Raw genomic sequence first — 22,415 nt, 5'->3', positions numbered from 1 at the left:
AGGGTGAGAAACCCCTGGAGGTAAAAATTTGGCATAGGGCTCTAATTTTGGTGCTAAAAAATATTTGGGTTTTGACTCTAAAAATCTTAAGGGTTTAGGTTTTGTATTTGGTTTTGGAACTTAAGCTTCTTGAAGGTTCTGGATTCACACACCCAGTTTCACCCATCTCTATTGGGAACCAGTGGCCAAAAAGTGTCTTTTTATATATCTATTTTAATGTATTATATTCATTTTGATCATTTGTTGGGGTTCATTTTTACATGTTGGAAAACCTTCATATCACTTGGAAAATGTATGTAGTTGCAATGAGGAAGAAACACTCAGCCATATAACACTTTCTGATACCGAGATGCAATAATAGATCAATAATGTATGCATGGAATTAGCAATGGATAGCGCATTGGACTTCTAGGTGGTTGAGATATTCAAAGGTTGTGGGTTCGAGTCCCACCAGAGTCGAATTTGTAATGCATTACGTGAACATTTTATACTTTTGCAACTTTATTTTTTTGATTTTGCAATAAACACATGTTTAGATTTGACAATATGCTACTAGTGAAACGTAAAAAAATGAAGGTAAAAGTCGCGGGGGTAGGCAGTTTATTCAAGTGTGAAAAGTAAGTCATAAATGCATGTATACTTGTGTGAATGCAACTTTTCACAAAAATTCATGGTTTTCATTACCACCATCTTGCCATCTTGGATGTGTCTTAGCTGGTTACAGCGCACTTCCTAGCATTCAGGAAATTTTCCATTTGAATCTCAACATTGATTCATTTTTCATGTACATTTAATGGAATGGAATACAATGGAATATTTTACAAAATGTGTCAATTCTATTGGTCAAAGCATATTTGTATAGCATTGGTGCTATGTTTCAATACTGGAAAAAATATTAATTGGTCGCCTTGGATTAACGGTGTATTCTGAAAAAAAGGTGGGCACTTTCATTAGTTTTGTGGGTTGGGCTGGTAAAATAAATTCGTATTTTGGTTTTGGTTGTATTTTTGGTTGTCAAATATATGTGCAATTTTGGTTTTGGTTCTGTTTTTTTAAAGCACAATTTGTTCGTTTTAGATGTTTGATTTTCCTAAGTCATGGGGAAAAAATAGGGAAGAAAATGCTAAAATAGCGTAACAAATAATTAAAAAGGCTAACACGAAGTGTAAGATCATAAAAACAGTTCAGAAACGAAAAAATATAACGGAAAAACTTGAAATAAATAAAAATGATAGGGTGAGAAACCCCTGGAGGTAAAAACTTGGCATAGGGCTCTAATTTTGGTGCTAAAAAATATTTGGGTTTTGACTCTAAAAATCTTAAGGGTTTAGGTTTTGTATTTGGTTTTGGAACTTAAGCTTCTTGAAGGTTCTGGATTCACACACCCAGTTTCACCCATCTCTATTGGGAACCAGTGGCCAAAAAGTGTCTTTTTATATATCTATTTTAATGTATTATATTCATTTTGATCATTTGTTGGGGTTCATTTTTACATGTTGGAAAACCTTCATATCACTTGGAAAATGTATGTAGTTGCAATGAGGAAGAAACACTCAGCCATATAACACTTTCTGATACCGAGATGCAATAATAGATCAATAATGTATGCATGGAATTAGGTGTATTCGGTTATGTGTTACCAGCTTTCTTCACATGGGCTCTGTGGCGCAATGGATAGCGCATTGGACTTCTAGGTGGTTGAGATATTCAAAGGTTGTGGGTTCGAGTCCCACCAGAGTCGAATTTGTAATGCATTACGTGGACATTTTATACTTTTGCAACTTTATTTGTTGATTTTGCAATAAACACATGTTTAGATTTGACAATATGCTACTAGTGAAACGTAAAAAAATGAAGGTAAAAGTCGCGGGGGTAGGCAGTTTATTCAAGTGTGAAAAGTAAGTCATAAATGCATGTATACTTGTGTGAATGCAACTTTTCACAAAAATTCATAGTTTTCATTACCACCATCTTGCCATCTTGGATGTGTCTTAGCTGGTTACAGCGCACTTCCTAGCATTCAGGAAATTTTCCATTTGAATCTCAACATTGATTCATTTTTCATGTACATTTAATGGAATGGAATACAATGGAATATTTTACAAAATGTGTCACTTCTATTGGTCAAAGCATATTTGTATAGCATTGGTGCTATGTTTCAATACTGGAAAAAATATTAATTGGTCCCCTTTGATTAACGGTGTATTCTGAACAAAAGGTGGGCACTTTCATTAGTTTTGTGGGTTGGGCTGGTAAAATAAATTCGTATTTTGGTTTTGGTTGTATTTTTGGTTGTCAAATATATGTGCAATTTTGGTTTTGGTTCTGTTTTTTTAAAGCACAATTTGTTCGTTTTAGATGTTTGATTTTCCTAAGTCATGGGGAAAAAATAGGGAAGAAAATGCTAAAATAGCGTAACAAATAATTAAAAAGGCTAACACGAAGTGTAAGATCATAAAAACAGTTCAGAAACGAAAAAATATAACGGAAAAACTTGAAATAAATAAAAATGATAGGGTGAGAAACCCCTGGAGGTAAAAACTTGGCATAGGGCTCTAATTTTGGTGCTAAAAAATATTTGGGTTTTGACTCTAAAAATCTTAAGGGTTTAGGTTTTGTATTTGGTTTTGGAACTTAAGCTTCTTGAAGGTTCTGGATTCACACACCCAGTTTCACCCATCTCTATTGGGAACCAGTGGCCAAAAAGTGTCTTTTTATATATCTATTTTAATGTATTATATTCATTTTGATCATTTGTTGGGGTTCATTTTTACATGTTGGAAAACCTTCATATCACTTGGAAAATGTATGTAGTTGCAATGAGGAAGAAACACTCAGCCATATAACACTTTCTGATACCGAGATGCAATAATAGATCAATAATGTATGCATGGAATTAGGTGTATTCGGTTATGTGTTACCAGCTTTCTTCACATGGGCTCTGTGGCGCAATGGATAGCGCATTGGACTTCTAGGTGGTTGAGATATTCAAAGGTTGTGGGTTCGAGTCCCACCAGAGTCGAATTTGTAATGCATTACGTGGACATTTTATACTTTTGCAACTTTATTTGTTGATTTTGCAATAAACACATGTTTAGATTTGACAATATGCTACTAGTGAAACGTAAAAAAATGAAGGTAAAAGTCGCGGGGGTAGGCAGTTTATTCAAGTGTGAAAAGTAAGTCATAAATGCATGTATACTTGTGTGAATGCAACTTTTCACAAAAATTCATAGTTTTCATTACCACCATCTTGCCATCTTGGATGTGTCTTAGCTGGTTACAGCGCACTTCCTAGCATTCAGGAAATTTTCCATTTGAATCTCAACATTGATTCATTTTTCATGTACATTTAATGGAATGGAATACAATGGAATATTTTACAAAATGTGTCACTTCTATTGGTCAAAGCATATTTGTATAGCATTGGTGCTATGTTTCAATACTGGAAAAAATATTAATTGGTCCCCTTTGATTAACGGTGTATTCTGAACAAAAGGTGGGCACTTTCATTAGTTTTGTGGGTTGGGCTGGTAAAATAAATTCGTATTTTGGTTTTGGTTGTATTTTTGGTTGTCAAATATATGTGCAATTTTGGTTTTGGTTCTGTTTTTTTAAAGCACAATTTGTTCGTTTTAGATGTTTGATTTTCCTAAGTCATGGGGAAAAAATAGGGAAGAAAATGCTAAAATAGCGTAACAAATAATTAAAAAGGCTAACACGAAGTGTAAGATCATAAAAACAGTTCAGAAACAAAAAAATATAACGGAAAAACTTGAAATAAATAAAAATGATAGGGTGAGAAACCCCTGGAGGTAAAAACTTGGCATAGGGCTCTAATTTTGGTGCTAAAAAATATTTGGGTTTTGACTCTAAAAATCTTAAGGGTTTAGGTTTTGTATTTGGTTTTGGAACTTAAGCTTCTTGAAGGTTCTGGATTCACACACCCAGTTTCACCCATCTCTATTGGGAACCAGTGGCCAAAAAGTGTCTTTTTATATATCTATTTTAATGTATTATATTCATTTTGATCATTTGTTGGGGTTCATTTTTACATGTTGGAAAACCTTCATATCACTTGGAAAATGTATGTAGTTGCAATGAGGAAGAAACATTCAGCCATATAACACTTTCTGATACCGAGATGCAATAATAGATCAATAATGTATGCATGGAATTAGGTGTATTCGGTTATGTGTTACCAGCTTTCTTCACATGGGCTCTGTGGCGCAATGGATAGCGCATTGGACTTCTAGGTGGTTGAGATATTCAAAGGTTGTGGGTTCGAGTCCCACCAGAGTCGAATTTGTAATGCATTACGTGGACATTTTATACTTTTGCAACTTTATATGTTGATTTTGCAATAAACACATGTTTAGATTTGACAATATGCTACTAGTGAAACGTAAAAAAATTAAGGTAAAAGTCACGGGGGTAGGCAGTTTATACAAGTGTGAAAAGTAAGTCATAAATGCATGTATACTTGTGTGAATGCAACTTTTCACAAAAATTCATAGTTTTCATTACCACCATCTTGCCATCTTGGATGTGTCTTAGCTGGTTACAGCGCACTTCCTAGCATTCAGGAAATTTTCCATTTGAATCTCAACATTGATTCATTTTTCATGTACATTTAATGGAATGGAATACAATGGAATATTTTACAAAATGTGTCACTTCTATTGGTCAAAGCATATTTGTATAGCATTGGTGCTATGTTTCAATACTGGAAAAAATATTAATTGGTCCCCTTTGATTAACGGTGTATTCTGAACAAAAGGTGGGCACTTTCATTAGTTTTGTGGGTTGGGCTGGTAAAATAAATTCGTATTTTGGTTTTGGTTGTATTTTTGGTTGTCAAATATATGTGCAATTTTGGTTTTGGTTCTGTTTTTTTAAAGCACAATTTGTTCGTTTTAGATGTTTGATTTTCCTAAGTCATGGGGAAAAAATAGGGAAGAAAATGCTAAAATAGCGTAACAAATAATTAAAAAGGCTAACACGAAGTGTAAGATCATAAAAACAGTTCAGAAACGAAAAAATATAACGGAAAAACTTGAAATAAATAAAAATGATAGGGTGAGAAACCCCTGGAGGTAAAAACTTGGCATAGGGCTCTAATTTTGGTGCTAAAAAATATTTGGGTTTTGACTCTAAAAATCTTAAGGGTTTAGGTTTTGTATTTGGTTTTGGAACTTAAGCTTCTTGAAGGTTCTGGATTCACACACCCAGTTTCACCCATCTCTATTGGGAACCAGTGGCCAAAAAGTGTCTTTTTATATATCTATTTTAATGTATTATATTCATTTTGATCATTTGTTGGGGTTCATTTTTACATGTTGGAAAACCTTCATATCACTTGGAAAATGTATGTAGTTGCAATGAGGAAGAAACACTCAGCCATATAACACTTTCTGATACCGAGATGCAATAATAGATCAATAATGTATGCATGAAATTAGGTGTATTCGGTTATGTGTTACCAGCTTCCTTCACATGGGCTCTGTGGCGCAATGGATAGCGCATTGGACTTCTAGGTGGTTGAGATATTCAAAGGTTGTGGGTTCGAGTCCCACCAGAGTCGAATTTGTAATGCATTACGTGAACATTTTATACTTTTGCAACTTTATTTGTTGATTTTGCAATAAACACATGTTTATATTTGACAATATGCTACTAGTGAAACGTAAAAAAATGAAGGTAAAAGTCGCGGGGGTAGGCAGTTTATTCAAGTGTGAAAAGTAAGTCATAAATGCATGTATACTTGTGTGAATGCAACTTTTCACAAAAATTCATAGTTTTCATTACCACCATCTTGCCATCTTGGATGTGTCTTAGCTGGTTACAGCGCACTTCCTAGCATTCAGGAAATTTTCCATTTGAATCTCAACATTGATTCATTTTTCATGTACATTTAATGGAATGGAATACAATGGAATATTTTACAAAATGTGTCAATTCTATTGGTCAAAGCATATTTGTATAGCATTGGTGCTATGTTTCAATACTGGAAAAAATATTAATTGGTCGCCTTGGATTAACGGTGTATTCTGAAAAAAAGGTGGGCACTTTTATTAGTTTTGTGGGTTGGGCTGGTAAAATAAATTCGTATTTTGGTTTTGGTTGTATTTTTGGTTGTCAAATATATGTGCAATTTTGGTTTTGGTTCTGTTTTTTTAAAGCACAATTTGTTCGTTTTAGATGTTTGATTTTCCTAAGTCATGGGGAAAAAATAGGGAAGAAAATGCTAAAATAGCGTAACAAATAATTAAAAAGGCTAACACGGAGTGTAAGATCATAAAAACAGTTCAGAAACGAAAAAATATAACGGAAAAACTTGAAATAAATAAAAATGATAGGGTGAGAAACCCCTGGAGGTAAAAACTTGGCATAGGGCTCTAATTTTGGTGCTAAAAAATATTTGGGTTTTGACTCTAAAAATCTTAAGGGTTTAGGTTTTGTATTTGGTTTTGGAACTTAAGCTTCTTGAAGGTTCTGGATTCACACACCCAGTTTCACCCATCTCTATTGGGAACCAGTGGCCAAAAAGTGTCTTTTTATATATCTATTTTAATGTATTATATTCATTTTGATCATTTGTTGGGGTTCATTTTTACATGTTGGAAAACCTTCATATCACTTGGAAAATGTATGTAGTTGCAATGAGGAAGAAACACTCAGCCATATAACACTTTCTGATACCGAGATGCAATAATAGATCAATAATGTATGCATGGAATTAGGTGTATTCGGTTATGTGTTACCAGCTTTCTTCACATGGGCTCTGTGGCGCAATGGATAGCGCATTGGACTTCTAGGTGGTTGAGATATTCAAAGGTTGTGGGTTCGAGTCCCACCAGAGTCGAATTTGTAATGCATTACGTGGACATTTTATACTTTTGCAACTTTATTTGTTGATTTTGCAATAAACACATGTTTAGATTTGACAATATGCTACTAGTGAAACGTAAAAAAATTAAGGTAAAAGTCGCGGGGGTAGGCAGTTTATTCAAGTGTGAAAAGTAAGTCATAAATGCATGTATACTTGTGTGAATGCAACTTTTCACAAAAATTCATAGTTTTCATTACCACCATCTTGCCATCTTGGATGTGTCTTAGCTGGTTACAGCGCACTTCCTAGCATTCAGGAAATTTTCCATTTGAATCTCAACATTGATTCATTTTTCATGTACATTTAATGGAATGGAATACAATGGAATATTTTACAAAATGTGTCACTTCTATTGGTCAAAGCATATTTGTATAGCATTGGTGCTATGTTTCAATACTGGAAAAAATATTAATTGGTCCCCTTTGATTAACGGTGTATTCTGAACAAAAGGTGGGCACTTTCATTAGTTTTGTGGGTTGGGCTGGTAAAATAAATTCGTATTTTGGTTTTGGTTGTATTTTTGGTTGTCAAATATATGTGCAATTTTGGTTTTGGTTCTGTTTTTTTAAAGCACAATTTGTTCGTTTTAGATGTTTGATTTTCCTAAGTCATGGGGAAAAAATAGGGAAGAAAATGCTAAAATAGCGTAACAAATAATTAAAAAGGCTAACACGAAGTGTAAGATCATAAAAACAGTTCAGAAACAAAACAATATAACGGAAAAACTTGAAATAAATAAAAATGATAGGGTGAGAAACCCCTGGAGGTAAAAACTTGGCATAGGGCTCTAATTTTGGTGCTAAAAAATATTTGGGTTTTGACTCTAAAAATCTTAAGGGTTTAGGTTTTGTATTTGGTTTTGGAACTTAAGCTTCTTGAAGGTTCTGGATTCACACACCCAGTTTCACCCATCTCTATTGGGAACCAGTGGCCAAAAAGTGTCTTTTTATATATCTATTTTAATGTATTATATTCATTTTGATCATTTGTTGGGGTTCATTTTTACATGTTGGAAAACCTTCATATCACTTGGAAAATGTATGTAGTTGCAATGAGGAAGAAACATTCAGCCATATAACACTTTCTGATACCGAGATGCAATAATAGATCAATAATGTATGCATGGAATTAGGTGTATTCGGTTATGTGTTACCAGCTTTCTTCACATGGGCTCTGTGGCGCAATGGATAGCGCATTGGACTTCTAGGTGGTTGAGATATTCAAAGGTTGTGGGTTCGAGTCCCACCAGAGTCGAATTTGTAATGCATTACGTGGACATTTTATACTTTTGCAACTTTATATGTTGATTTTGCAATAAACACATGTTTAGATTTGACAATATGCTACTAGTGAAACGTAAAAAAATTAAGGTAAAAGTCGCGGGGGTAGGCAGTTTATACAAGTGTGAAAAGTAAGTCATAAATGCATGTATACTTGTGTGAATGCAACTTTTCACAAAAATTCATAGTTTTCATTACCACCATCTTGCCATCTTGGATGTGTCTTAGCTGGTTACAGCGCACTTCCTAGCATTCAGGAAATTTTCCATTTGAATCTCAACATTGATTCATTTTTCATGTACATTTAATGGAATGGAATACAATGGAATATTTTACAAAATGTGTCACTTCTATTGGTCAAAGCATATTTGTATAGCATTGGTGCTATGTTTCAATACTGGAAAAAATATTAATTGGTCCCCTTTGATTAACGGTGTATTCTGAACAAAAGGTGGGCACTTTCATTAGTTTTGTGGGTTGGGCTGGTAAAATAAATTCGTATTTTGGTTTTGGTTGTATTTTTGGTTGTCAAATATATGTGCAATTTTGGTTTTGGTTCTGTTTTTTTAAAGCACAATTTGTTCGTTTTAGATGTTTGATTTTCCTAAGTCATGGGGAAAAAATAGGGAAGAAAATGCTAAAATAGCGTAACAAATAATTAAAAAGGCTAACACGAAGTGTAAGATCATAAAAACAGTTCAGAAACGAAAAAATATAACGGAAAAACTTGAAATAAATAAAAATGATAGGGTGAGAAACCCCTGGAGGTAAAAACTTGGCATAGGGCTCTAATTTTGGTGCTAAAAAATATTTGGGTTTTGACTCTAAAAATCTTAAGGGTTTAGGTTTTGTATTTGGTTTTGGAACTTAAGCTTCTTGAAGGTTCTGGATTCACACACCCAGTTTCACCCATCTCTATTGGGAACCAGTGGCCAAAAAGTGTCTTTTTATATATCTATTTTAATGTATTATATTCATTTTGATCATTTGTTGGGGTTCATTTTTACATGTTGGAAAACCTTCATATCACTTGGAAAATGTATGTAGTTGCAATGAGGAAGAAACACTCAGCCATATAACACTTTCTGATACCGAGATGCAATAATAGATCAATAATGTATGCATGGAATTAGGTGTATTCGGTTATGTGTTACCAGCTTTCTTCACATGGGCTCTGTGGCGCAATGGATAGCGCATTGGACTTCTAGGTGGTTGAGATATTCAAAGGTTGTGGGTTCGAGTCCCACCAGAGTCGAATTTGTAATGCATTACGTGGACATTTTATACTTTTGCAACTTTATTTGTTGATTTTGCAATAAACACATGTTTAGATTTGACAATATGCTACTAGTGAAACGTAAAAAAATTAAGGTAAAAGTCGCGGGGGTAGGCAGTTTATTCAAGTGTGAAAAGTAAGTCATAAATGCATGTATACTTGTGTGAATGCAACTTTTCACAAAAATTCATAGTTTTCATTACCACCATCTTGCCATCTTGGATGTGTCTTAGCTGGTTACAGCGCACTTCCTAGCATTCAGGAAATTTTCCATTTGAATCTCAACATTGATTCATTTTTCATGTACATTTAATGGAATGGAATACAATGGAATATTTTACAAAATGTGTCACTTCTATTGGTCAAAGCATATTTATATAGCATTGGTGCTATGTTTCAATACTGGAAAAAATATTAATTGGTCCCCTTTGATTAACGGTGTATTCTGAACAAAAGGTGGGCACTTTCATTAGTTTTGTGGGTTGGGCTGGTAAAATAAATTCGTATTTTGGTTTTGGTTGTATTTTTGGTTGTCAAATATATGTGCAATTTTGGTTTTGGTTCTGTTTTTTTAAAGCACAATTTGTTCGTTTTAGATGTTTGATTTTCCTAAGTCATGGGGAAAAAATAGGGAAGAAAATGCTAAAATAGCGTAACAAATAATTAAAAAGGCTAACACGAAGTGTAAGATCATAAAAACAGTTCAGAAACGAAAAAATATAACGGAAAAACTTGAAATAAATAAAAATGATAGGGTGAGAAACCCCTGGAGGTAAAAACTTGGCATAGGGCTCTAATTTTGGTGCTAAAAAATATTTGGGTTTTGACTCTAAAAATCTTAAGGGTTTAGGTTTTGTATTTGGTTTTGGAACTTAAGCTTCTTGAAGGTTCTGGATTCACACACCCAGTTTCACCCATCTCTATTGGGAACCAGTGGCCAAAAAGTGTCTTTTTATATATCTATTTTAATGTATTATATTCATTTTGATCATTTGTTGGGGTTCATTTTTACATGTTGGAAAACCTTCATATCACTTGGAAAATGTATGTAGTTGCAATGAGGAAGAAACATTCAGCCATATAACACTTTCTGATACCGAGATGCAATAATAGATCAATAATGTATGCATGGAATTAGGTGTATTCGGTTATGTGTTACCAGCTTTCTTCACATGGGCTCTGTGGCGCAATGGATAGCGCATTGGACTTCTAGGTGGTTGAGATATTCAGCCATATAACACTTTCTGATACCGAGATGCAATAATAGATCAATAATGTATGCATGGAATTAGGTGTATTCGGTTATGTGTTACCAGCTTTCTTCACATGGGCTCTGTGGCGCAATGGATAGCGCATTGGACTTCTAGGTGGTTGAGATATTCAAAGGTTGTGGGTTCGAGTCCCACCAGAGTCGAATTTGTAATGCATTACGTGGACATTTTATACTTTTGCAACTTTATTTGTTGATTTTGCAATAAACACATGTTTAGATTTGACAATATGCTACTAGTGAAACGTAAAAAAATTAAGGTAAAAGTCGCGGGGGTAGGCAGTTTATTCAAGTGTGAAAAGTAAGTCATAAATGCATGTATACTTGTGTGAATGCAACTTTTCACAAAAATTCATAGTTTTCATTACCACCATCTTGCCATCTTGGATGTGTCTTAGCTGGTTACAGCGCACTTCCTAGCATTCAGGAAATTTTCCATTTGAATCTCAACATTGATTCATTTTTCATGTACATTTAATGGAATGGAATACAATGGAATATTTTACAAAATGTGTCACTTCTATTGGTCAAAGCATATTTGTATAGCATTGGTGCTATGTTTCAATACTGGAAAAAATATTAATTGGTCCCCTTTGATTAACGGTGTATTCTGAACAAAAGGTGGGCACTTTCATTAGTTTTGTGGGTTAGGCTGGTAAAATAAATTCGTATTTTGGTTTTGGTTGTATTTTTGGTTGTCAAATATATGTGCAATTTTGGTTTTGGTTCTGTTTTTTTAAAGCACAATTTGTTCGTTTTAGATGTTTGATTTTCGTAAGTCATGGGGAAAAAATAGGGAAGAAAATGCTAAAATAGCGTAACAAATAATTAAAAAGGCTAACACGAAGTGTAAGATCATAAAAACAGTTCAGAAACGAAAAAATATAACGGAAAAACTTGAAATAAATAAAAATGATAGGGTGAGAAACCCCTGGAGGTAAAAACTTGGCATAGGGCTCTAATTTTGGTGCTAAAAAATATTTGGGTTTTGACTCTAAAAATCTTAAGGGTTTAGGTTTTGTATTTGGTTTTGGAACTTAAGCTTCTTGAAGGTTCTGGATTCACACACCCAGTTTCACCCATCTCTATTGGGAACCAGTGGCCAAAAAGTGTCTTTTTATATATCTATTTTAATGTATTATATTCATTTTGATCATTTGTTGGGGTTCATTTTTACATGTTGGAAAACCTTCATATCACTTGGAAAATGTATGTAGTTGCAATGAGGAAGAAACACTCAGCCATATAACACTTTCTGATACCGAGATGCAATAATAGATCAATAATGTATGCATGGAATTAGCAATGGATAGCGCATTGGACTTCTAGGTGGTTGAGATATTCAAAGGTTGTGGGTTCGAGTCCCACCAGAGTCGAATTTGTAATGCATTACGTGAACATTTTATACTTTTGCAACTTTATTTGTTGATTTTGCAATAAACACATGTTTAGATTTGACAATATGCTACTAGTGAAACGTAAAAAAATGAAGGTAAAAGTCGCGGGGGTAGGCAGTTTATTCAAGTGTGAAAAGTAAGTCATAAATGCATGTATACTTGTGTGAATGCAACTTTTCACAAAAATTCATAGTTTTCATTACCACCATCTTGCCATCTTGGATGTGTCTTAGCTGGTTACAGCGCACTTCCTAGCATTCAGGAAATTTTCCATTTGAATCTCAACATTGATTCATTTTTCATGTACATTTAATGGAATGGAATACAATGGAATATTTTACAAAATGTGTCAATTCTATTGGTCAAAGCATATTTGTATAGCATTGGTGCTATGTTTCAATACTGGAAAAAATATTAATTGGTCGCCTTGGATTAACGGTGTATTCTGAAAAAAAGGTGGGCACTTTCATTAGTTTTGTGGGTTGGGCTGGTAAAATAAATTCGTATTTTGGTTTTGGTTGTATTTTTGGTTGTCAAATATATGTGCAATTTTGGTTTTGGTTCTGTTTTTTTAAAGCACAATTTGTTCGTTTTAGATGTTTGATTTTCCTAAGTCATGGGGAAAAAATAGGGAAGAAAATGCTAAAATAGCGTAACAAATAATTAAAAAGGCTAACACGAAGTGTAAGATCATAAAAACAGTTCAGAAATGAAAAAATATAACGGAAAAACTTGAAATAAATAAAAATGATAGGGTGAGAAACCCCTGGAGGTAAAAACTTGGCATAGGGCTCTAATTTTGGTGCTAAAAAATATTTGGGTTTTGACTCTAAAAATCTTAAGGGTTTAGGTTTTGTATTTGGTTTTGGAACTTAAGCTTCTTGAAGGTTCTGGATTCACACACCCAGTTTCACCCATCTCTATTGGGAACCAGTGGCCAAAAAGTGTCTTTTTATATATCTATTTTAATGTATTATATTCATTTTGATCATTTGTTGGGGTTCATTTTTACATGTTGGAAAACCTTCATATCACTTGGAAAATGTATGTAGTTGCAATGAGGAAGAAACACTCAGCCATATAACACTTTCTGATACCGAGATGCAATAATAGATCAATAATGTATGCATGGAATTAGCAATGGATAGCGCATTGGACTTCTAGGTGGTTGAGATATTCAAAGGTTGTGGGTTCGAGTCCCACCAGAGTCGAATTTGTAATGCATTACGTGAACATTTTATACTTTTGCAACTTTATTTTTTTGATTTTGCAATAAACACATGTTTAGATTTGACAATATGCTACTAGTGAAACGTAAAAAAATGAAGGTAAAAGTCGCGGGGGTAGGCAGTTTATTCAAGTGTGAAAAGTAAGTCATAAATGCATGTATACTTGTGTGAATGCAACTTTTCACAAAAATTCATGGTTTTCATTACCACCATCTTGCCATCTTGGATGTGTCTTAGCTGGTTACAGCGCACTTCCTAGCATTCAGGAAATTTTCCATTTGAATCTCAACATTGATTCATTTTTCATGTACATTTAATGGAATGGAATACAATGGAATATTTTACAAAATGTGTCACTTCTATTGGTCAAAGCATATTTGTATAGCATTGGTGCTATGTTTCAATACTGGAAAAAATATTAATTGGTCCCCTTTGATTAACGGTGTATTCTGAACAAAAGGTGGGCACTTTCATTAGTTTTGTGGGTTGGGCTGGTAAAATAAATTCGTATTTTGGTTTTGGTTGTATTTTTGGTTGTCAAATATATGTGCAATTTTGGTTTTGGTTCTGTTTTTTTAAAGCACAATTTGTTCGTTTTAGATGTTTGATTTTCCTAAGTCATGGGGAAAAAATAGGGAAGAAAATGCTAAAATAGCGTAACAAATAATTAAAAAGGCTAACACGAAGTGTAAGATCATAAAAACAGTTCAGAAACGAAAAAATATAACGGAAAAACTTGAAATAAATAAAAATGATAGGGTGAGAAACCCCTGGAGGTAAAAACTTGGCATAGGGCTCTAATTTTGGTGCTAAAAAATATTTGGGTTTTGACTCTAAAAATCTTAAGGGTTTAGGTTTTGTATTTGGTTTTGGAACTTAAGCTTCTTGAAGGTTCTGGATTCACACACCCAGTTTCACCCATCTCTATTGGGAACCAGTGGCCAAAAAGTGTCTTTTTATATATCTATTTTAATGTATTATATTCATTTTGATCATTTGTTGGGGTTCATTTTTACATGTTGGAAAACCTTCATATCACTTGGAAAATGTATGTAGTTGCAATGAGGAAGAAACACTCAGCCATATAACACTTTCTGATACCGAGATGCAATAATAGATCAATAATGTATGCATGAAATTAGGTGTATTCGGTTATGTGTTACCAGCTTTCTTCACATGGGCTCTGTGGCGCAATGGATAGCGCATTGGACTTCTAGGTGGTTGAGATATTCAAAGGTTGTGGGTTCGAGTCCCACCAGAGTCGAATTTGTAATGCATTACGTGGACATTTTATACTTTTGCAACTTTATTTGTTGATTTTGCAATAAACACATGTTTAGATTTGACAATATGCTACTAGTGAAACGTAAAAAAATGAAGGTAAAAGTCGCGGGGGTAGGCAGTTTATTCAAGTGTGAAAAGTAAGTCATAAATGCATGTATACTTGTGTGAATGCAACTTTTCACAAAAATTCATAGTTTTCATTACCACCATCTTGCCATCTTGGATGTATCTTAGCTGGTTACAGCGCACTTCCTAGCATTCAGGAAATTTTCCATTTGAATCTCAACATTGATTCATTTTTCATGTACATTTAATGGAATGGAATACAATGGAATATTTTACAAAATGTGTCAATTCTATTGGTCAAAGCATATTTGTATAGCATTGGTGCTATGTTTCAATACTGGAAAAAATATTAATTGGTCGCCTTGGATTAACGGTGTATTCTGAAAAAAAGGTGGGCACTTTCATTAGTTTTGTGGGTTGGGCTGGTAAAATAAATTCGTATTTTGGTTTTGGTTGTATTTTTGGTTGTCAAATATATGTGCAATTTTGGTTTTGGTTCTGTTTTTTTAAAGCACAATTTGTTCGTTTTAGATGTTTGATTTTCCTAAGTCATGGGGAAAAAATAGGGAAGAAAATGCTAAAATAGCGTAACAAATAATTAAAAAGGCTAACACGAAGTGTAAGATCATAAAAACAGTTCAGAAACGAAAAAATATAACGGAAAAACTTGAAATAAATAAAAATGATAGGGTGAGAAACCCCTGGAGGTAAAAATTTGGCATAGGGCTCTAATTTTGGTGCTAAAAAATATTTGGGTTTTGACTCTAAAAATCTTAAGGGTTTAGGTTTTGTATTTGGTTTTGGAACTTAAGCTTCTTGAAGGTTCTGGATTCACACACCCAGTTTCACCCATCTCTATTGGGAACCAGTGGCCAAAAAGTGTCTTTTTATATATCTATTTTAATGTATTATATTCATTTTGATCATTTGTTGGGGTTCATTTTTACATGTTGGAAAACCTTCATATCACTTGGAAAATGTATGTAGTTGCAATGAGGAAGAAACACTCAGCCATATAACACTTTCTGATACCGAGATGCAATAATAGATCAATAATGTATGCATGGAATTAGCAATGGATAGCGCATTGGACTTCTAGGTGGTTGAGATATTCAAAGGTTGTGGGTTCGAGTCCCACCAGAGTCGAATTTGTAATGCATTACGTGAACATTTTATACTTTTGCAACTTTATTTTTTTGATTTTGCAATAAACACATGTTTAGATTTGACAATATGCTACTAGTGAAACGTAAAAAAATGAAGGTAAAAGTCGCGGGGGTAGGCAGTTTATTCAAGTGTGAAAAGTAAGTCATAAATGCATGTATACTTGTGTGAATGCAACTTTTCACAAAAATTCATGGTTTTCATTACCACCATCTTGCCATCTTGGATGTGTCTTAGCTGGTTACAGCGCACTTCCTAGCATTCAGGAAATTTTCCATTTGAATCTCAACATTGATTCATTTTTCATGTACATTTAATGGAATGGAATACAATGGAATATTTTACAAAATGTGTCAATTCTATTGGTCAAAGCATATTTGTATAGCATTGGTGCTATGTTTCAATACTGGAAAAAATATTAATTGGTCGCCTTGGATTAACGGTGTATTCTGAAAAAAAGGTGGGCACTTTCATTAGTTTTGTGGGTTGGGCTGGTAAAATAAATTCGTATTTTGGTTTTGGTTGTATTTTTGGTTGTCAAATATATGTGCAATTTTGGTTTTGGTTCTGTTTTTTTAAAGCACAATTTGTTCGTTTTAGATGTTTGATTTTCCTAAGTCATGGGGAAAAAATAGGGAAGAAAATGCTAAAATAGCGTAACAAATAATTAAAAAGGCTAACACGAAGTGTAAGATCATAAAAACAGTTCAGAAACGAAAAAATATAACGGAAAAACTTGAAATAAATAAAAATGATAGGGTGAGAAACCCCTGGAGGTAAAAACTTGGCATAGGGCTCTAATTTTGGTGCTAAAAAATATTTGGGTTTTGACTCTAAAAATCTTAAGGGTTTAGGTTTTGTATTTGGTTTTGGAACTTAAGCTTCTTGAAGGTTCTGGATTCACACACCCAGTTTCACCCATCTCTATTGGGAACCAGTGGCCAAAAAGTGTCTTTTTATATATCTATTTTAATGTATTATATTCATTTTGATCATTTGTTGGGGTTCATTTTTACATGTTGGAAAACCTTCATATCACTTGGAAAATGTATGTAGTTGCAATGAGGAAGAAACACTCAGCCATATAACACTTTCTGATACCGAGATGCAATAATAGATCAATAATGTATGCATGGAATTAGGTGTATTCGGTTATGTGTTACCAGCTTTCTTCACATGGGCTCTGTGGCGCAATGGATAGCGCATTGGACTTCTAGGTGGTTGAGATATTCAAAGGTTGTGGGTTCGAGTCCCACCAGAGTCGAATTTGTAATGCATTACGTGGACATTTTATACTTTTGCAACTTTATTTGTTGATTTTGCAATAAACACATGTTTAGATTTGACAATATGCTACTAGTGAAACGTAAAAAAATGAAGGTAAAAGTCGCGGGGGTAGGCAGTTTATTCAAGTGTGAAAAGTAAGTCATAAATGCATGTATACTTGTGTGAATGCAACTTTTCACAAAAATTCATAGTTTTCATTACCACCATCTTGCCATCTTGGATGTGTCTTAGCTGGTTACAGCGCACTTCCTAGCATTCAGGAAATTTTCCATTTGAATCTCAACATTGATTCATTTTTCATGTACATTTAATGGAATGGAATACAATGGAATATTTTACAAAATGTGTCACTTCTATTGGTCAAAGCATATTTGTATAGCATTGGTGCTATGTTTCAATACTGGAAAAAATATTAATTGGTCCCCTTTGATTAACGGTGTATTCTGAACAAAAGGTGGGCACTTTCATTAGTTTTGTGGGTTGGGCTGGTAAAATAAATTCGTATTTTGGTTTTGGTTGTATTTTTGGTTGTCAAATATATGTGCAATTTTGGTTTTGGTTCTGTTTTTTTAAAGCACAATTTGTTCGTTTTAGATGTTTGATTTTCCTAAGTCATGGGGAAAAAATAGGGAAGAAAATGCTAAAATAGCGTAACAAATAATTAAAAAGGCTAACACGAAGTGTAAGATCATAAAAACAGTTCAGAAACAAAAAAATATAACGGAAAAACTTGAAATAAATAAAAATGATAGGGTGAGAAACCCCTGGAGGTAAAAACTTGGCATAGGGCTCTAATTTTGGTGCTAAAAAATATTTGGGTTTTGACTCTAAAAATCTTAAGGGTTTAGGTTTTGTATTTGGTTTTGGAACTTAAGCTTCTTGAAGGTTCTGGATTCACACACCCAGTTTCACCCATCTCTATTGGGAACCAGTGGCCAAAAAGTGTCTTTTTATATATCTATTTTAATGTATTATATTCATTTTGATCATTTGTTGGGGTTCATTTTTACATGTTGGAAAACCTTCATATCACTTGGAAAATGTATGTAGTTGCAATGAGGAAGAAACATTCAGCCATATAACACTTTCTGATACCGAGATGCAATAATAGATCAATAATGTATGCATGGAATTAGGTGTATTCGGTTATGTGTTACCAGCTTTCTTCACATGGGCTCTGTGGCGCAATGGATAGCGCATTGGACTTCTAGGTGGTTGAGATATTCAAAGGTTGTGGGTTCGAGTCCCACCAGAGTCGAATTTGTAATGCATTACGTGGACATTTTATACTTTTGCAACTTTATATGTTGATTTTGCAATAAACACATGTTTAGATTTGACAATATGCTACTAGTGAAACGTAAAAAAATTAAGGTAAAAGTCACGGGGGTAGGCAGTTTATACAAGTGTGAAAAGTAAGTCATAAATGCATGTATACTTGTGTGAATGCAACTTTTCACAAAAATTCATAGTTTTCATTACCACCATCTTGCCATCTTGGATGTGTCTTAGCTGGTTACAGCGCACTTCCTAGCATTCAGGAAATTTTCCATTTGAATCTCAACATTGATTCATTTTTCATGTACATTTAATGGAATGGAATACAATGGAATATTTTACAAAATGTGTCACTTCTATTGGTCAAAGCATATTTGTATAGCATTGGTGCTATGTTTCAATACTGGAAAAAATATTAATTGGTCCCCTTTGATTAACGGTGTATTCTGAACAAAAGGTGGGCACTTTCATTAGTTTTGTGGGTTGGGCTGGTAAAATAAATTCGTATTTTGGTTTTGGTTGTATTTTTGGTTGTCAAATATATGTGCAATTTTGGTTTTGGTTCTGTTTTTTTAAAGCACAATTTGTTCGTTTTAGATGTTTGATTTTCCTAAGTCATGGGGAAAAAATAGGGAAGAAAATGCTAAAATAGCGTAACAAATAATTAAAAAGGCTAACACGAAGTGTAAGATCATAAAAACAGTTCAGAAACGAAAAAATATAACGGAAAAACTTGAAATAAATAAAAATGATAGGGTGAGAAACCCCTGGAGGTAAAAACTTGGCATAGGGCTCTAATTTTGGTGCTAAAAAATATTTGGGTTTTGACTCTAAAAATCTTAAGGGTTTAGGTTTTGTATTTGGTTTTGGAACTTAAGCTTCTTGAAGGTTCTGGATTCACACACCCAGTTTCACCCATCTCTATTGGGAACCAGTGGCCAAAAAGTGTCTTTTTATATATCTATTTTAATGTATTATATTCATTTTGATCATTTGTTGGGGTTCATTTTTACATGTTGGAAAACCTTCATATCACTTGGAAAATGTATGTAGTTGCAATGAGGAAGAAACACTCAGCCATATAACACTTTCTGATACCGAGATGCAATAATAGATCAATAATGTATGCATGAAATTAGGTGTATTCGGTTATGTGTTACCAGCTTCCTTCACATGGGCTCTGTGGCGCAATGGATAGCGCATTGGACTTCTAGGTGGTTGAGATATTCAAAGGTTGTGGGTTCGAGTCCCACCAGAGTCGAATTTGTAATGCATTACGTGAACATTTTATACTTTTGCAACTTTATTTGTTGATTTTGCAATAAACACATGTTTATATTTGACAATATGCTACTAGTGAAACGTAAAAAAATGAAGGTAAAAGTCGCGGGGGTAGGCAGTTTATTCAAGTGTGAAAAGTAAGTCATAAATGCATGTATACTTGTGTGAATGCAACTTTTCACAAAAATTCATAGTTTTCATTACCACCATCTTGCCATCTTGGATGTGTCTTAGCTGGTTACAGCGCACTTCCTAGCATTCAGGAAATTTTCCATTTGAATCTCAACATTGATTCATTTTTCATGTACATTTAATGGAATGGAATACAATGGAATATTTTACAAAATGTGTCAATTCTATTGGTCAAAGCATATTTGTATAGCATTGGTGCTATGTTTCAATACTGGAAAAAATATTAATTGGTCGCCTTGGATTAACGGTGTATTCTGAAAAAAAGGTGGGCACTTTTATTAGTTTTGTGGGTTGGGCTGGTAAAATAAATTCGTATTTTGGTTTTGGTTGTATTTTTGGTTGTCAAATATATGTGCAATTTTGGTTTTGGTTCTGTTTTTTTAAAGCACAATTTGTTCGTTTTAGATGTTTGATTTTCCTAAGTCATGGGGAAAAAATAGGGAAGAAAATGCTAAAATAGCGTAACAAATAATTAAAAAGGCTAACACGGAGTGTAAGATCATAAAAACAGTTCAGAAACGAAAAAATATAACGGAAAAACTTGAAATAAATAAAAATGATAGGGTGAGAAACCCCTGGAGGTAAAAACTTGGCATAGGGCTCTAATTTTGGTGCTAAAAAATATTTGGGTTTTGACTCTAAAAATCTTAAGGGTTTAGGTTTTGTATTTGGTTTTGGAACTTAAGCTTCTTGAAGGTTCTGGATTCACACACCCAGTTTCACCCATCTCTATTGGGAACCAGTGGCCAAAAAGTGTCTTTTTATATATCTATTTTAATGTATTATATTCATTTTGATCATTTGTTGGGGTTCATTTTTACATGTTGGAAAACCTTCATATCACTTGGAAAATGTATGTAGTTGCAATGAGGAAGAAACACTCAGCCATATAACACTTTCTGATACCGAGATGCAATAATAGATCAATAATGTATGCATGGAATTAGGTGTATTCGGTTATGTGTTACCAGCTTTCTTCACATGGGCTCTGTGGCGCAATGGATAGCGCATTGGACTTCTAGGTGGTTGAGATATTCAAAGGTTGTGGGTTCGAGTCCCACCAGAGTCGAATTTGTAATGCATTACGTGGACATTTTATACTTTTGCAACTTTATTTGTTGATTTTGCAATAAACACATGTTTAGATTTGACAATATGCTACTAGTGAAACGTAAAAAAATTAAGGTAAAAGTCGCGGGGGTAGGCAGTTTATTCAAGTGTGAAAAGTAAGTCATAAATGCATGTATACTTGTGTGAATGCAACTTTTCACAAAAATTCATAGTTTTCATTACCACCATCTTGCCATCTTGGATGTGTCTTAGCTGGTTACAGCGCACTTCCTAGCATTCAGGAAATTTTCCATTTGAATCTCAACATTGATTCATTTTTCATGTACATTTAATGGAATGGAATACAATGGAATATTTTACAAAATGTGTCACTTCTATTGGTCAAAGCATATTTGTATAGCATTGGTGCTATGTTTCAATACTGGAAAAAATATTAATTGGTCCCCTTTGATTAACGGTGTATTCTGAACAAAAGGTGGGCACTTTCATTAGTTTTGTGGGTTGGGCTGGTAAAATAAATTCGTATTTTGGTTTTGGTTGTATTTTTGGTTGTCAAATATATGTGCAATTTTGGTTTTGGTTCTGTTTTTTTAAAGCACAATTTGTTCGTTTTAGATGTTTGATTTTCCTAAGTCATGGGGAAAAAATAGGGAAGAAAATGCTAAAATAGCGTAACAAATAATTAAAAAGGCTAACACGAAGTGTAAGATCATAAAAACAGTTCAGAAACGAAAAAATATAACGGAAAAACTTGAAATAAATAAAAATGATAGGGTGAGAAACCCCTGGAGGTAAAAACTTGGCATAGGGCTCTAATTTTGGTGCTAAAAAATATTTGGGTTTTGACTCTAAAAATCTTAAGGGTTTAGGTTTTGTATTTGGTTTTGGAACTTAAGCTTCTTGAAGGTTCTGGATTCACACACCCAGTTTCACCCATCTCTATTGGGAACCAGTGGCCAAAAAGTGTCTTTTTATATATCTATTTTAATGTATTATATTCATTTTGATCATTTGTTGGGGTACATTTTTACATGTTGGAAAACCTTCATATCACTTGGAAAATGTATGTAGTTGCAATGAGGAAGAAACATTCAGCCATATAACACTTTCTGATACCGAGATGCAATAATAGATCAATAATGTATGCATGGAATTAGGTGTATTCGGTTATGTGTTACCAGCTTTCTTCACATGGGCTCTGTGGCGCAATGGATAGCGCATTGGACTTCTAGGTGGTTGAGATATTCAAAGGTTGTGGGTTCGAGTCCCACCAGAGTCGAATTTGTAATGCATTACGTGGACATTTTATACTTTTGCAACTTTATTTGTTGATTTTGCAATAAACACATGTTTAGATTTGACAATATGCTACTAGTGAAACGTAAAAAAATTAAGGTAAAAGTCGCGGGGGTAGGCAGTTTATTCAAGTGTGAAAAGTAAGTCATAAA

At 33.8% G+C, this 22,415-nt stretch overlaps 14 non-coding genes across 14 annotated transcripts; all 14 read left to right on the top strand.

Annotated features, from left to right (window-relative positions):
* Positions 1-1,656: 1,656 nt before the first annotated feature.
* TRNAR-UCU (transfer RNA arginine (anticodon UCU)) lies at positions 1,657-1,741 on the top strand. The gene is given in 2 exon segments: positions 1,657-1,693; positions 1,706-1,741. It is a non-coding gene; the product is annotated as a tRNA-Arg (tRNA).
* Positions 1,742-2,937: 1,196 nt separating this feature from the next.
* Positions 2,938-3,022, top strand: TRNAR-UCU (transfer RNA arginine (anticodon UCU)). The gene is given in 2 exon segments: positions 2,938-2,974; positions 2,987-3,022. It is a non-coding gene; the product is annotated as a tRNA-Arg (tRNA).
* Positions 3,023-4,218: 1,196 nt separating this feature from the next.
* TRNAR-UCU (transfer RNA arginine (anticodon UCU)) lies at positions 4,219-4,303 on the top strand. Its single transcript is given in 2 exon segments — positions 4,219-4,255; positions 4,268-4,303. It is a non-coding gene; the product is annotated as a tRNA-Arg (tRNA).
* A 1,196-nt stretch (positions 4,304-5,499) lies between these two features.
* On the top strand, positions 5,500-5,584 carry TRNAR-UCU (transfer RNA arginine (anticodon UCU)). Its single transcript is given in 2 exon segments — positions 5,500-5,536; positions 5,549-5,584. It is a non-coding gene; the product is annotated as a tRNA-Arg (tRNA).
* A 1,196-nt stretch (positions 5,585-6,780) lies between these two features.
* On the top strand, positions 6,781-6,865 carry TRNAR-UCU (transfer RNA arginine (anticodon UCU)). The gene is given in 2 exon segments: positions 6,781-6,817; positions 6,830-6,865. It is a non-coding gene; the product is annotated as a tRNA-Arg (tRNA).
* A 1,196-nt stretch (positions 6,866-8,061) lies between these two features.
* TRNAR-UCU (transfer RNA arginine (anticodon UCU)) lies at positions 8,062-8,146 on the top strand. The gene is given in 2 exon segments: positions 8,062-8,098; positions 8,111-8,146. It is a non-coding gene; the product is annotated as a tRNA-Arg (tRNA).
* Positions 8,147-9,342: 1,196 nt separating this feature from the next.
* TRNAR-UCU (transfer RNA arginine (anticodon UCU)) lies at positions 9,343-9,427 on the top strand. Its single transcript is given in 2 exon segments — positions 9,343-9,379; positions 9,392-9,427. It is a non-coding gene; the product is annotated as a tRNA-Arg (tRNA).
* Positions 9,428-10,777: 1,350 nt separating this feature from the next.
* Positions 10,778-10,862, top strand: TRNAR-UCU (transfer RNA arginine (anticodon UCU)). The gene is given in 2 exon segments: positions 10,778-10,814; positions 10,827-10,862. It is a non-coding gene; the product is annotated as a tRNA-Arg (tRNA).
* Positions 10,863-14,523: 3,661 nt separating this feature from the next.
* On the top strand, positions 14,524-14,608 carry TRNAR-UCU (transfer RNA arginine (anticodon UCU)). Its single transcript is given in 2 exon segments — positions 14,524-14,560; positions 14,573-14,608. It is a non-coding gene; the product is annotated as a tRNA-Arg (tRNA).
* Positions 14,609-17,037: 2,429 nt separating this feature from the next.
* Positions 17,038-17,122, top strand: TRNAR-UCU (transfer RNA arginine (anticodon UCU)). Its single transcript is given in 2 exon segments — positions 17,038-17,074; positions 17,087-17,122. It is a non-coding gene; the product is annotated as a tRNA-Arg (tRNA).
* A 1,196-nt stretch (positions 17,123-18,318) lies between these two features.
* On the top strand, positions 18,319-18,403 carry TRNAR-UCU (transfer RNA arginine (anticodon UCU)). Its single transcript is given in 2 exon segments — positions 18,319-18,355; positions 18,368-18,403. It is a non-coding gene; the product is annotated as a tRNA-Arg (tRNA).
* Positions 18,404-19,599: 1,196 nt separating this feature from the next.
* TRNAR-UCU (transfer RNA arginine (anticodon UCU)) lies at positions 19,600-19,684 on the top strand. The gene is given in 2 exon segments: positions 19,600-19,636; positions 19,649-19,684. It is a non-coding gene; the product is annotated as a tRNA-Arg (tRNA).
* Positions 19,685-20,880: 1,196 nt separating this feature from the next.
* Positions 20,881-20,965, top strand: TRNAR-UCU (transfer RNA arginine (anticodon UCU)). Its single transcript is given in 2 exon segments — positions 20,881-20,917; positions 20,930-20,965. It is a non-coding gene; the product is annotated as a tRNA-Arg (tRNA).
* A 1,196-nt stretch (positions 20,966-22,161) lies between these two features.
* On the top strand, positions 22,162-22,246 carry TRNAR-UCU (transfer RNA arginine (anticodon UCU)). Its single transcript is given in 2 exon segments — positions 22,162-22,198; positions 22,211-22,246. It is a non-coding gene; the product is annotated as a tRNA-Arg (tRNA).
* Positions 22,247-22,415: the final 169 nt, after the last annotated feature.

The sequence above is a fragment of the Ascaphus truei genome, chromosome 19, assembly GCF_040206685.1.
Source record: "Ascaphus truei isolate aAscTru1 chromosome 19, aAscTru1.hap1, whole genome shotgun sequence".
In the NCBI taxonomy this organism is placed as follows: Eukaryota; Metazoa; Chordata; class Amphibia; order Anura; family Ascaphidae; genus Ascaphus; species Ascaphus truei.
The sequence above is the reverse complement of the archived record's forward strand: the minus strand, read 5'-3'. Positions and strand labels throughout refer to the sequence as shown.